Source organism: Panulirus ornatus, chromosome 18 (assembly GCF_036320965.1).
Source record: "Panulirus ornatus isolate Po-2019 chromosome 18, ASM3632096v1, whole genome shotgun sequence".
NCBI lineage: Eukaryota > Metazoa > Arthropoda > Malacostraca > Decapoda > Palinuridae > Panulirus > Panulirus ornatus.
The window spans coordinates 31659903-31675465 of record NC_092241.1 but is presented as its reverse complement, the minus strand read 5'-3'; positions in this window follow the sequence as shown (position 1 = coordinate 31675465).

Here is a 15563-nt window from a genome sequence, read left to right as displayed (position 1 = left end):
ATTTGCATACAACTTCTTGGACGACAGGAGTTGGCGTGTTGGTCTGGGAACAACGGAGCGCACGGAACAAAAGACTGGAAGTGTAGGATTTCATGCTTTGTCACAGGACAAACATTATCGCTGTGTTCAGACCACGAAACTGGCCAGGGTGGGCCTGGGTGGAGGAAGGGCTGCAGCTGATGGCATGGGATCTGGCAGTAGAATGATAGTGGTTCGTCTATGCTGGCGGGGGCGGCGGTCGGTAATTCTGACGGCGGGAGTGTTGAGTGAAGACTCGGTGGTACAGTTAGGGGAGGTGCTGGGACGACAATAGCAGTCGGGGATGATGAAAGGTATTGGAACGATGGCCATGTTGCCTGTGCTTTGGGGATGGAGTACAAGGTACTGATTTTGACGGTGGCGCTGGGCTTTGTCGTTACTGCTTTGACGTGTGGAGGTGATGGCGAGGGTGCTGAAGATGACAGTGGCATAGTTGATGATACGCTGGTTCAGGTAGTACCATTGTGATGCTGTGGAATGTGACACTTGGGTGATGGCAGGAAATCTCCGTGTTTATGTTGGTGGTTAGTGCCATGTTATGCACTCTGGATGAACGTGTGACTGCATGAGATTATCACTTTCACTGTAGCTAGGGGTCACGACGTTGTCGGTGCGTGTTTGATGGGCGGGGTAATAAGGCACCGTTAACTGAGCACTTGTTACAATCTGTGGCGCTGGTCATGTTGTGTCAACAGCTGCGAATTTGCTTGATTATATATATATCTATGGCTATGGTAATGGTAACTCCGAATAGTGACAGGGATGGTGGTAGTTATGGCTTACAGACGTGGCAGCAATGATATTATCGAGATACAGTTATAGATGTTAAGGTTTTTTGATGTCAAGGCTTAATGAACTTGAAAATACCAAGATGATGTTGCAGTAACTATGCAAAATTGTTGGTTCAAATACGGAAAAAAAAACAAGTGATATGTATCTGATCCTATACGTAATAGTTTACAAGTTTTGGTAATCTGATTCTGAATCAAATAGAAAGCAAAAGTAAAAGAAATGTTTGCTCGTAGCGGTAAACCTTATTGTGGCTACGGTATCATCAGGTACATTCTTGTGTGCACCCTCATCATCCTCCGGTGGCTAGTTGCCTTCAGCAACGCGCACTTACATATCTGGGATGACATGTCCTGTTTTCTACTGCCTATCTCCATAACGGCATAGCGACATGTGATTAAAAGTTAATTCGATTCTGCGTAAGCAAATGTCACATGCATACCTCCGAGGGCTTGGAAGATTCTATCTGAGAGAGAGAGAGAGAGAGAGAGAGAGAGAGAGAGAGAGAGAGAGAGAGAGAGAGAGAGAGAGAGAGAGAGAGAGAGAGAGGCTTATAAATAAGCAAAAAGAGTAATAACATTTTTGTCTTCTGTGGATGAGGTACGCATGATATGAATTTGTGAACACGTCAGAGTCGAGTCTGTCTGTACTTTGCTACTGCCAGCTTACGCCAGTGACTATTGCATATGTGTGTAGTTACCACAGGATCATGTCGGCTGTGGCAGGGGACAGCTAGCGTGGCAGGGAGCGCAGACAACACAGGACTATTGTTGACGTGGCAGAGATGTGTGGTCACTGTGGGTGTCTGTAAACGTGGTGCGTGTTTATGCCGTCACTGGAAGACTGTGTGGGAGTGACACAGGTAAGCAAACGTGGCAGAGGATGTTTAGTCAACGCAGAAATTGTGTGCGTGGTTGATTTGAGTGGTCGCCTTTGGTTTGCGTAGGTATAGCAGGGGTGTGTGTGTGTGTGTGATCACCAGTGATCTGTGAGGATGCGACCAAGGTACGTTGGCTGGCACAGGTGTTTGGTTCACGTAAGACTGTGTTGGCGCGACAGGGTTTTTGTAGTTGTCACAAGTCTGGGTAGGCAAGGCAGGAGGAAGAGGAGGAGGAGAGGTATAGGTCTGTAGGCATGAGAGGGGTTATATGGTTATGCCACAGGGTGTGGGAACAACAGGGAGTGCAAAGGTGAGACAAGGGCCTGTGGATGTGTTGGGGAGTACCTTGGAAGGAGAGATAACAGACCTGATGGACCATGGCGAGGTTATCTGAGGTCCTTATCTTAACTCTGGCAGAAACAGGACAGTAGAGCATGTCCTGTCCTGCGGTAGTGGTGGGGATGTATGAGTGTATTAGGGATGTGTGGGCGTGAGAAAAGCTTGTGGACTCGGTCAGGAGCACAGGGGTTGCGGTACAGGACCATGGCGTGGAGGGAAGCACGTGTGGCGAGTTCCGGTGGCCCGGGCTGCGGCCATTATCGCTCACCGTCACCCACTGTCAACCTAATCACAACCTTATCGTCTGAGGCGGGGATATGCCGGACGGTGCTGCGCTGCAGCGTGTCCTGGAAGGTGCATTACTCACGTGATCCTGAAGTCAAGACGCCACAGCTCTCTCATGAACACCTACATGCACCACGACAATCGTCGAGGAGACGGTGTTACCTCTGTGATCCTGTTGTTCATACAATACAAATCCATCACAGGTTATTTGTTGCTCCAAAGATCTCGCAGGACGATGTGTCACTTCATAGCACCCAGGTAGTTTACTAGGTAGTAGTGAGCTCTGGGTAATGCACCTCTGTCATAACCTTGGCAATAAGGCGACACATGACTCTCCAAGGTGAGTGCTGAAAAGTGTCTTATGGCCGTGTTCCTAGCATTAAGATTTTACCCTTAATAAAACCGTAAAAATGCGTCACTCATGCACAGGCACACATGCCGACGACCTGAATATGGAGGATATCACCGCCATTCTCGTGCACGACAGAAGCTGCCTGTCACGGAAGTTAACAACACTGCTTAATAAGCCTCTCAGTTGTAGTGATCCTCAATAAATTTTCAGTGTAGTTCAATTATCCGTAATATTTTATGCATATATATATATATTTCTTTCAAACTATTCGCCATTTCCCGAGTTAGCGAGGTAGCGTTAAGAACAGAGAACTGGGCCTTTGAGGGAATATCCTCACCTGGCCCCTTCTCTGTTCCTTCCTTTGGAAAAAAAAAAAAAAAAAAAAAAAAAAAAAAAAATAATGAGAGGGGAGGATTTCCAGCCCCCCGCTCCCTCCCCTTTTAGTTGCCTTCTACGACACGCAGGGAATACGTGGGAAGTATTCTTTCTCCCCTATATATATATATATATATATATATATATATATATATATATATATATATATATATTTTTTTTTTTTTTCTTCTTTTTTTGCTTTGTCGCTGTCTCCCGCGTTTGCGAGGTAGCGCAAGGAAACAGACGAAAGAAATGGCCCAACCCACCCCCATACACATGTATATACATACACGTCCACACGCAAATATACATACCTACACAGCTTTCCATAGTTTAACCCAGACGCTTCACATGCCCTGATTCAATCCACTGACAGCACGTCAACCCCGGTATACCACATCGATCCAATTCACTCTATTCCTTGCCCTCCTTTCACCCTCCAACATGTTCAGGCCCCGATCACACAAAATCTTTTTCACTCCATCTTTCCACCTCCAATTTGGTCTCCCACTTTTCCTCGTTCCCTCCACCTCCGACACATATATCCTCTTGGTCAATCTTACCTCACTCATTCTCTCCATGTGCCCAAACCATTTCAAAACACCCTCTTCTGCTCTCTCAACCACGCTCTTTTAATTTCCACACATCTCTCTTACCCTTACGTTACTTACTCGATCAAACCACCTCACACCACACATTGTCCTTAAACATCTCATTTCCAGCACATCCATCCTCCTGCGCACAACTCTATCCATAGCCCACGCCTTGCAACCATACAACATTGTTGGAACCACTATTCCTTCAAACATACCCATTTTTGCTTTCCGAGATAATGTTCTCGACTTCCACACATTCTTCAAGGCCCCCAGAATTTTCGCCCCCTCCCCCACCCTATGATCCACTTCCGCTTCCATGGTTCCATCCGCTGCCAGATCCACTCCCAGATATCTAAAACACTTTACTTCCTCCAGTTTTTCTCCATTCAAACTTACCTCCCAATTGACTTGACCCTCAACCCTCTGTACCTAATAACCTTGCTCTTATTCACATTTACTCTTAACTTTCTTCTTTCACACACTTTACCAAACTCAGTCACCAGCTTCTGCAGTTTCTCACATGAATCAGCCACCAGCGCTGTATCATCAGCGAACAACAACTGATTCACTTCCCAAGCTCTCTCATCCCCAACAGACTTCATACTTGCCCCTCTTTCCAAAACTCTTGCATTCACCTCCCTAACAACCCCATCCATAAACAAATTAAACAACCATGGAGACATCACACACCCCTGCCGCAAACCTACATTCACTGAGAACCAATCACTTTCCTCTCTTCCTACACGTACACATGCCTTACATCCTCGATAAAAACTTTTCACTGCTTCTAACAACTTGCCTCCCACACCATATATTCTTAATACCTTCCACAGAGCATCTCTATCAACTCTATCATAAGCCTTCTCCAGATCCATAAATGTTACATACAAATCCATTTGCTTTTCTAAGCATATATATATATATATATATATATATATATATATATATATATATATATATATATATATATATATATATATATATATATATATATATATATTGCCCCCTGCTGTACTAAGTCTTTCCAATTGTTCTTAATGATTATTGCAATTCTATTGTCTTCTGTTCCTTTCAAAGCCTGACGATGTATTCCATGAGCACTTAAAACTTCTGAAAGTGTAGAAGGCTCATTGGCCCAAATGAAACAGTTCCTAGTTGCACCCAACCATTGGTCATCCACTTAGCGTAGTTCCCAAATATTAACCTTTAACCTTTATGCTCCTCACTCGCCAAAATTGTTCAATATATTTCCTTACCGAAGCTAAGTTGCTGTAATCTCAATCCATTGTCACTCGTCAGCTGTTGGATTAATGTTCCTAGTACTTTACTTGTGTCCTCCTCATTTACCCACATGCTCAGTCTGCAATTCTTCATTACATCGGCCGTCACTCTGAACTTCCCTGACTTTCTTAATCTCTCTTCCGATTGGAGGTTTCCGCCTTACCTGACACCGTATTTTCCTTAAGTTACCTTAGATGTTGCCTTAAAAGCGAGGCCGTATACGTTGCTCCTTTCGCATAATTTCAGAAAAAAAAAAAAAACGTTTATTAGGATATTTCATACAAGCATTACGTTCTGAGCCGCAAGTTTCAGAGGCAATCATATTACACAATTCGTTTGGGGGGAGGGTAAAGTTTAATACACGAAGCCTCACACTGTTACTCCCCTATCTTTTAGCGTAGTCTCCCATGCGGTATAATGGTTATGTACTGCACACGCAACATCGGTCCTATTTAAAGACCATAAAACAAACGTCAAACAAAAGTTGACTTTAACATGATAACCCTTAAGAAAGGACTTTATGATTAAAAGTTTACACTCTAGAGGAAATCTGCATACCATCGCCGCTAGGAAGCCTATTAATCATTAGCATGGTATATTTTCGATGAAAGTCTTAGAAATTCTATTTACAGTAATTTCAGCGTCCCATGAAATTTTTTTAGAACTGTTTTGCATATCCACTGAATATCACACTAAGTAGTCGAGAAATTTTCTTATAACTGTTTTCCATATCCACTGAATATATCACACTAAATAGCCGAGAAACATCCTCTTAGTTTCACAGAAAGTGAGCACGTAGATGTAAAGATATCCCTTCCATGGGCAGCTATGGCAGCTACCTCAGGGGAAAAGTAGCTGGAGGATCTGCCACCAAAACTGATCGCCATCCGACACGGCGGCTGCCACTGAAGACCTCCCTAGGTCGCCACTCGCAGCAGACAACATTAATGAGGAGGTGGCTCGAGAATCTGTCATCCAGGGGGTCACATTCGACGCGGCGGTGGACAAGAGGAGTCTCTCCTGCGTATGTCACTCGAGGCGACCGCTACAGCGATGGGTGGCTGGCTGAGCTGCTATCCAGAGTGGACACCATCTTCACACAGTTTTTCCATTGCGCTAGAGGTCTTCTAGTCCAGGCCACCTTGCTAGCTATAAGAGTTAAACCCCCTGGAGTACAAACTACTTGCAAGATCATCAGCAACAAGAAGAAATGGTGTTGCACTGTATTCTTATTTGCTGATGATGGTCTAATGCCTGACAGGGTGGAAACGTATCCTCCGATCATACGGCAACTCCCCTTCAACTGCTATTAAAACATCCTCTTAAAGGATCGAGAAACATCTTATCGAGAGATCTAGATTTAGTCTCATGATACTGAAGCGAGTTATTGTTCACACTTTGAATATTCCATCAGTTGTGCTACACCTCTTGACAATCTACCAACTTCTACACAGACAACGGCCACCTTCCTTGTTACCAGTGTCCTCCAAGCAAGCTATCATCTTCATCTCCAGTTTATCTTAAGCCGTATCGTCCTGCAGCCAGGTTCTCTCCCAACTCGCTGCCTCGAGATTCCTCGAAACGTTACCGACGATTAGGAAGTCAGTGGCAGGAGCGGGGGCGTGAGGGTGGGCGACCATGACTGTGCTTGGGAACTTCTGAGGTTGTCTATCACCTCCTTGTTGACTGTTCACACAGTGGAGCTTGACAGTGTGTGTGTGTGTGTGTGTGTGTGTGTGTGTGTGTGTGTGTGTGTGTGTGTGTGTGCGTGTGTGTGTGTGTGAATATATGAGAATGATTTTGTGTGTGTGTGTGTGTGTGTGTGTGTGTGTGTGTGTGTGTGTGTGTGTGTGTGTGTGTGTGTGTGTGTGTGTGTCCAGCCAGCATATGTGTGAACATATGAGAATGATTTTGTCAGCAAGTATGCAAACGCGTTTATGAACATTTGCGTGCAGTCAAACGTGTCTACATGCATGTAAGAAGACTCTAATGCATGCACGTGATATGTGTGCATGCAGAACATCCACAGTGAATATTGCTTGCAATTCTCATGGTCGGTGAACACACATGACAAACCTCACTTGAATACTTTAATACAGCGCACATCCCAAGACTACATCTGGTAAGCCAGAGGAAAAGGCATAAGCGTTTTCTTTTTCATCGTCCATCCACTTCCTATTCGTCATCTTCATCCTACTCTTCTTTACTTTTTCCTTTATCCGTTCTTTCTTCAACACTTCTTTCAAAAGTTTCTCCTTCTCTTCTTTCTTCTCATTTCTCGTCCTCCTCTTCCTTTTCTACTACCTTCCTCATCTCCGCCTTTACCTCCGTCAGGTTTATGCCTGACGAGGTATTGAAAGTTAAATGTGAGGCGAGAAAACCCTGAATTATTGCCTATGATTTTTAGTCTTTTTCGAAAGGATTTAGATTTCCTTGTAAAGTACAGTTTCAATTCCATTTTTCATGCTGATTATGAATTTGGGGTTATAATTTTCTTTAGGGGTCATTCAGGTTTGTAATCAATGATTTCATTTGAAGATGAATGTGTAATTTATCGGTACTAATAAATAGGGTATTTGCGGTCAAGAGAAGCATAACTAGTTATTTTCCATGCTTATATGAAGTATAGAAGGGATTTTTCATCTCATTTGAGAATTGTGAAGAAAAAAGTTTTTTGGGCGAAAAAATACCCTGTGTTTCTTGGTATTTTTCGAAGGGAAGTAGATTTGCTTGAAAACTTCAATATAAGGTCTCTTTCTCATCCTGAATTTAAAAATGGGGCTAAAATATGGTTTACTGGTCATTTAGTCCTTTTATCAATAATCATATTAGAAAAAATTTTTGTCATATATTCGGCTCGTATTAATCGGCAATTTACAGTCAAGGGCAGCATAACTACATATTTTCCCAGCTTATATCAAGTATAGAAGGGTTGCATCATATTACGTTACAGTTCTGAAAGAAAAAGTTTTTTGGGCGAAAAATTACCATGAAGTATTACCTAGGATTTTTAGTATTTTTCGAAGGGAATTAGATTTTCTTGAAAACTTCAGTATAAATTCCATTTTTTCTTGCTGATTATGAATATGGGGCTAAAATTTTGATTGGGGGTCATTCAGGTATGCAATTACTTATTTCATTTGAAGGTGATTGTGTAAATTTTCGTTACTAATAAATCGGGTATTTACGGTTAAGTGAAGCATAACTAGTTATTTTCCTTGCTTATGGCAACTATAGAATGGTTTTATCATGTTATATGAGAGTTGTGAAGGAAAAAGTTTTTTGAGCAAAAAATTACCTTGGCATTACATATGATTTTTAGCCTTCTTCTAATGGAATTAGATTTCCTTGAAAAGTTCAGTATAATTCCATTTTTCATGCTGACGATGAATCTGTTGTTATAATTTTGTTTAGGGGTCATTCAGGCAGTAATTAATGACTTCACTTGAAGATGATTGTGTAATTTTTCGGCACTAATAAATCGGGTATTTCCCGTCAGGAGAAGCATAACTATCTATTTTCCATGTTTATATCAACTATAGAAAGGTTTTATCATGTTATATGAGAGTTGTTAAGGAAAAAGTTTTCGGGGCGAGAAATTATCCTATGATTTTTAGTCTTTTTCGAAGCGATTTAGATATCCTTGAAAACTACAGTTTAAATTCCATTTTTCATGCTGATTATGAATCTGGGATTAACATTTTCTTTAAGGGTCATTCAGGTTTGTAGTTAATGATTACATTTGAAGATTTATATGTAATTTGTCGGTATTAATAAATCGGGTATTACTGGTCAAGAAAAGCATAACTAGTTATTTTCCATGCTTATGTCATGTATAGAAGGGATTTATCATCTCATTTGAGAGCTGCGAAGGAAAAAGTTTTTGGGCGAAAAAATACCCTGAACTATTACGTGTGTTTTTTGGTATTTTTAGAAGGGAAATAGATTTGCTTGAAAACTTCAATATACGGTCTCTTTCTCATCCTGAATTAAAATATGTTCTAAAATATGGTTTACTGGTCATTAGTCCTTTGATCAATAATAATATTTGAAGAAAATTTTGTCATATATTCGGTTCGTATTAATAGGGAATTTACGGTCAAGGGCAGCATAACTACGTATTTTCCCAGCTTGTATCAAGTATAGATGAGTTTCATCATGTTATGTTACAGTTCTGAAAGAAAAAGTGTTTTTCGAAAGGATTTAGATATCCTTGAAAACTACAGGTTAAATTCCATGTTTCATGCTGATTATGAATCTTGGGTTAAAATTTTCTTTAGGGGTCATTCATGTTTGTAATTAATGATTTCATTTGAAGATGAATGTGTAATTTGTCGGTACTAATAAATCGGGTATTTGCGGTCAAGAGAAGCATAACTAGTTATTTTCCATGCTTATGTGAAGTATAGAAGGGATTTATCATTTCATTTGAGAGTTGTGTAGGAAAAAGTTTTTTGGGCGAAAAAATACCTGTTTTTTTTTGGTATTTTTTGAAAGGAAATAGATTTGCTTGAAAACTTTAATATAAGGTCTCTTTCTCATCCTGAATTTAAATCTGGGGCTAAAATATGGTTTAATGGTCATTTAGTCCTTTTATCAATAATCATATTTGAAGAAAATTTTGTCATATATTCGGTTCGTATTAATCGGGAATTTACGGTCAAGGGCAGCATAACTACATATTTTCCAAGCTTATATCAAGTATAGAAGGGTTTCATCATGTTACGTTACAGTTCTGAAAGAAAAAGTTTTTTGGGCGAAAAATTACCCTGAAGTATTACCTAGGATATTTAGTATTTTTCGAAGGGAATTAGATTTTCTTGAAAACTTCTGTATAAATTCCATTTTTCTTGCTGTTTATTAATATGGGGTTAAAATTTTGTTTAGTGGTCATTCAGGCATGTAATTACTTATTTCATTTGAAGGTGATTGTGTAAATTTTCGGTACTAATAAAACGGATATTTGCGGTTAAGTGAAGCATAACTAGTTATTTTCCTTGCTTATGTCAACTATAGAAAGGTTTTATCATGTTATATGAGAGTTGTGAAGGAAAAAGTTTTTTGAGCAAAAAATTACCCTGAAGTATTACATATGATTTTTAGTGTTTTTCGAAAGGATTTAGATATCTTGAAAACTACAGGTTAAATTCCATGTTTCATGCTGATTATGAATCTTGGGTTAAAATTTTCTTTAGGGGTCATTCATGTTTGTAATTAATGATTTCATTTGAAGTTGAATGTGTAATTTGTCGGTACTAATAAATCGGGTATTTGCGGTCAAGAGAAGCATAACTAGTTATTTTCCATGCTTATGCGAAGTATAGAAGGGATTTATCATCTCATTTGAGAGTTGTGTAGGGAAAATTTTTTGAAGGGAAATAGATTTGCTTGAAAACTTTAATATAAGGTCTCTTTCTCATCCTGAATTTAAATCTGGGGCTAAAATATGTTTTACTGGTCATTTAGTCCTTTTATCAATAATCATATTTGAAGAAAATTTTGGCATATATTCGGTTCGTATTAATCGGGAATTTACGGTCAAAGGAAGCATAATTACATATTTTCCCGGCTCATATCAAGTATAGAAGGGTTTCATCACGTTACGTTATAGTTCAGAAAGAAAAAGTTTTTTGGGCGAAAAATTACCCTGAAGTATTACCTAGGATTTTAGTATTTTTCGAAGGGAATTAGATTTTCTTGAAAACTTCAGTATAAATTTCATTCTCCTTGCTGATTATGAATATGGGTTTAAAATTTTGTTTAGGGGTCATTCAGGCATGTAATTACTTATTTCATTTGAAGGTGATTGTGTAAATTTTCGTTACTAATACGTCGGGTATTTGCGTTTAAGGGAAGCATAACTAGTTATTTTCCTTGCTTATATCAACTATAGAAAGGTTTTATCAGAGAAGCAAACTACTTATTTTCCATGCTTATGTCAAGTATAGAAGGGATTTATCAGCTCACGGGAGAGTTGTGAAGTAAAAAGTTTTTTGGGCGAAAAAATGCCCTGAACTATTACCTGTGTTTTTTGGTATTTTTCGAAGGAAAATAGTTTTGCTTGAAAACTTCAATATAAGGTCTCTTTCTTATCCTGAATTTAAATCTGGGGCTAAAATATGGTTTACTGGTCATTTAGTCCTTTGATGAATAATCATATAAGAAAACATTTTTGTCATATTTTCGGTTCGTATTAATCGGGAATTTACCGTCAAGGGCAGCATAATTACATATTTTCCCAGCTTATATCAAGTATAGAAGGGTTTCATCATGTTATATTACAGTTCTGAAAGAAAAAGTTTTTTAGGCGAAAAATTACCCTGAAGTATAACCTAGGATTTTTAGTATTTTTGGTAGGGAATTAGATTTTCTTGAAAACTTTAGTATAAATTCCATTTTTCTTGCTGATTATGAATATGGGGCTAAAATTTTGTTTAGGGGTCATTCAGGTTTGTAATTAATGATTTCATTTGAAGATGAATGTGTAATTTGTCGGTACTAATAAATCGGGTATTTTGGGTCAAGAGAAGCATAACTAGTTATTTTCCATGCTTATGTCAAGTATAGAAGGGATTTATCATCTCATTTGAGAGTTGTGAAGGGAAAAGTTTTTTGGGCGAAAAAATACCTGTGTTTTTTGGTATTTTTCGAAGGGAAATAGATTTGCTTGAAAACATCAATATAAGGTCTTTATCTCATCCTGAATTTAAATCTGGGGCTAAAATATGGTTTACTGGTCATTTAGTCCTTTGATCAATAATCATATTTGAAGAAAATTTTGTCATATTTTTTGTTCATATTAATCGGGAATTTACGGTCAAGGGCAGCATAACTACATATTTTTCCAGCTTATATCAAGTATAGAAGGGTTTCATCATGTTACGTTACAGTTTTGAAAGAAAAAGTTTCTTTGGCGAAAAATTACCCTGAAGTATTACCTAGGATTTTTAGTATTTTTCGAAGGGAATTAGATTTTCTTGAAAACTTCAGTATAAATTCCATTTTTCTTCCTGATTATGAATATGGGGCTAAAATTTTGTGTAGGGGTCATTCAGGCATGTAATTACTTATTTCATTTGAAGGTGATTGTGTAAATTTTCGTTACTAATGAATCGGGTATTTACGGTTAAGTGAAGCATAACTAGTTATTTATATTGCTTATATCAACTTTAGAAAGGTTTTATCATTTTAGATAAGAGTTGTGAATGAAAACGTTTTTTGAGCAAAAAATTACCCTGAAGTATTTCCTAAGATTTCTAGTATTTTTCGAATGGAATTAGATTTCCTTGAAAAGTTCAGTATGAATTCCATTTTTTATGCTGAACTTGAATATGTTGTTATGATTTTGTTTAGGGGTCATTCAGGCCTGTAATTAATGATTTCACTTGAAGATGATTATGTAATTTCTCGGCATTAATAAATCGGGTATTTCCCGTCAAGAGAAGCATAACTATCTACTTTCCATGTTTATGTCAACAATAGAAAGGGTTTATCATTTTATATGAGAGTTGTGAAGGAAAAAGTTTTTTGGGCGAAAAATTATCCTAAGTATTACCTTTGAATTTTAGTGTTTTTCGAAAGGATTTAGATTTCCTTAAAAACTACAGTTTAAATTTCATTTTTCATGCTGATTATGAATCTGGAATTAAAATTTTCTTCAGGGGTCATTCAGGTTTGTATTTAATTATTTCATTTGAAGATTAATGAGTAATTTGTCTTTACTAACAAATCGGGTATTTCCTGTCAAGAGAAGCATGACTACTTATTTTCCATGCTTATGTCAAGTATAGAAGGGATTTATCATCTCACTGGAGGGTTGTGAAGGAAAAAGTTTTTTGGGCGAAAAAATACCCTGAACTATTACCTGTGTTTTTTGGTATTTTTCGAAGGAAAATAGTTTTTCTTGAAAACTTCAATATAAGGTCTCTTTCTCATACTGAATTTAAATCTGGGGCTAAAATATGGTTTACTGGTCATTTAGTCCTTTGATCAATAATCATATAAGAAAACATTTTTGTCATATTTTCGGTTCGTATTAATCGGGAATTTACCGTCAAGGGCAGCATAATTACATATTTTCCCAGCTTATATCAAGTATAGAAGGGTTTCATCATGTTATATTACAGTTCTGAAAGAAAAAGTTTTTTAGGCGAAAAATTACCTAGGATTTTTAGTATTTTTGGTAGGGAATTAGGTTTTCTTGAAAACTTTAGTATAAATTCCATTTTTCTTGCTGATTATGAATATGGGGCTAAAATTTTGTTTAGGGGTCATTCAGGTTTGTAATTAATGATTTCATTTGAAGATGAATGTGTAATTTGTCGGTACTAATAAATCGGGTATTTTGGGTCAAGAGAAGCATAACTAGTTATTTTCCATGCTTATGTCAAGTATAGAAGGGATTTATCATCTCATTTGAGAGTTGTGAAGGAAAAAGTTTTTTGGGCGAAAAAATACCCTGAACTATTACCTGTGTTTTTTGGTATTTTTCGAAGGGAAATAGATTTGCTTGAAAACATCAATATAAGGTCTTTTTCTCATCCTGAATTTAAATCTTGGGCTAAAATATGGTTTTCTGGTCATTTAGTCCTTTGATCAATAATCATATTTGAAGAAAATTTTGTCATATTTTTTGTTCATATTAATCGGGAATTTACGGTCAAGGGCAGCATAACTACATATTTTCCCAGCTTATATCAAGTATAGAAGGGTTTCATCATGTTACGTTACAGTTTTGAAAGAAAAAGTTTTTTGGGCGAAAAATTACCCTGAAGTATTACCTAGGATTTTTAGTATTTTTCGAAGGGAATTAGATATTCTTGAAAACTTCAGTATAAATTCCAATTTTCTTCCTAATTATGATTATGGGGCTAAAATTTTGTGTAGGGGTCATTCAGGCATGTAATTACTTGTTTCATTTGAAGGTGATTGTGTAAATTTTCGTTACTAATGAATCGGGTATTTACGGTTAAGTGAAGCATAACTAGTTATTTTCCTTGCTTATATCAACTATAGAAAGGTTTTATCATTTTATATAAGAGTTGTGAATGAAAACGTTTTTTGAGCAAAAAATTACCCTGAAGTATTTCCTAAGACTTCTAGTAGTTTTCGAATGGAATTAGATTTCCTTGAAAAGTTCAGTATGAATTCCATTTTTTATGATGAACATGAATATGTTGTTAGGATTTTGTTTAGGGGTCATTCAGGCCTGTAATTAATGATTTCACTTGAAGATGATTATGTAATTTTTCGGCACTAATAAATCGGGTATTTCCCGTCAAGAGAAGCATAACTATCTATTTTCCATGTTTATGTCAACAATAGAAAGGGTTTATCATTTTATATGAGAGTTGTGAAGGAAAAAGTTTTTTGGGCGAAAAATTATGATGAAGTATTACCTTTGAATTTTAGTCTTTTTCGAAAGGATTTAGATTTCCTTAAAAACTACAGTTTAAATTCCATTTTTCATGCTGATTATGAATCTGGAATTAAAATTTTCTTCAGTGGTCATTCAGGTTTGTATTTAATTATTTCATTTGAAGATTAATGTGTAATTTGTCTTTACTAACAAATCGGGTATTTCCTGTCAAGAGAAGCATAATTACTTATTTTCCATGCTTATGTCAAGTATAGAAGGGATTTATCATCTTACTGGAGAGTTGTGAAGGAAAAAGTTTTTTTGGGCGAAAAAATACCCTGAACTATTACCTGTGTTTTTTGGTATTTTTCGAAGGAAAATAGTTTTGCTTGAAAACTTCAATATAAGGTCTCTTTCTCATCCTGAATTTAAATCTGGGGCTAAAATATGTTTTACTGGTCATTTAGTCCTTTGATCAATAATCATATAAGAAAACATTTTTGTCATATTTTCGGTTCGTATTAATCGGGAATTTACCGTCAAGGGCAGCATAATTACATATTTTCCCAGCTTATATCAAGTATAGAAGGGTTTCATCATGTTATATTACAGTTCTGAAAGAAAAAGTTTTTTAGGCTATTACCTAGGATTTTTAGTATTTTTTGTAGGGAATTAGATTTTCTTGAAAACTTTAGTATAAATTCCATTTTTCTTGCTGATCATGAATATGGGGCTAAAATTTTGTTTAGGGGTCATTCAGGTTTGTAATTAATGATTTCATTTGAAGATTGAATGTGTAACTTGTCGGTACTAATAATTCGGGTATTTTGGGTCAAGAGAAGCATAACTACTTATTTTCCATGTTTATGTCAAGTATAGAAGGGATTTATCATTTCATTTGAGAGTTGTGAAGGGAAAAGTTTTTTGGGCGAAAAAATACCCTGAACTATTACCTGTGTTTTTTGGTATTTTTCGAAGGGAAATAGATTTGCTTGAAAACATCAATATAAGGTCTTTATCTCATCCTGAATTTAAATCTGGGGCTAAAATATGGTTTACTGGTCATTTAGTCCTTTGATCAATAATCATATTTGAAGAAAATTTGGTCATATTTTTTGTTCATATTAATCGGGAATTTACGGTCAAGGGCAGCATAACTACATATTTTTCCAGCTTATATCAAGTATAGAAGGGTTTCATCATGTTACGTTACAGTTTTGAAAGAAAAAGTTTCTTTGGCGAAAAATTACCCTGAAGTATTACCTAGGA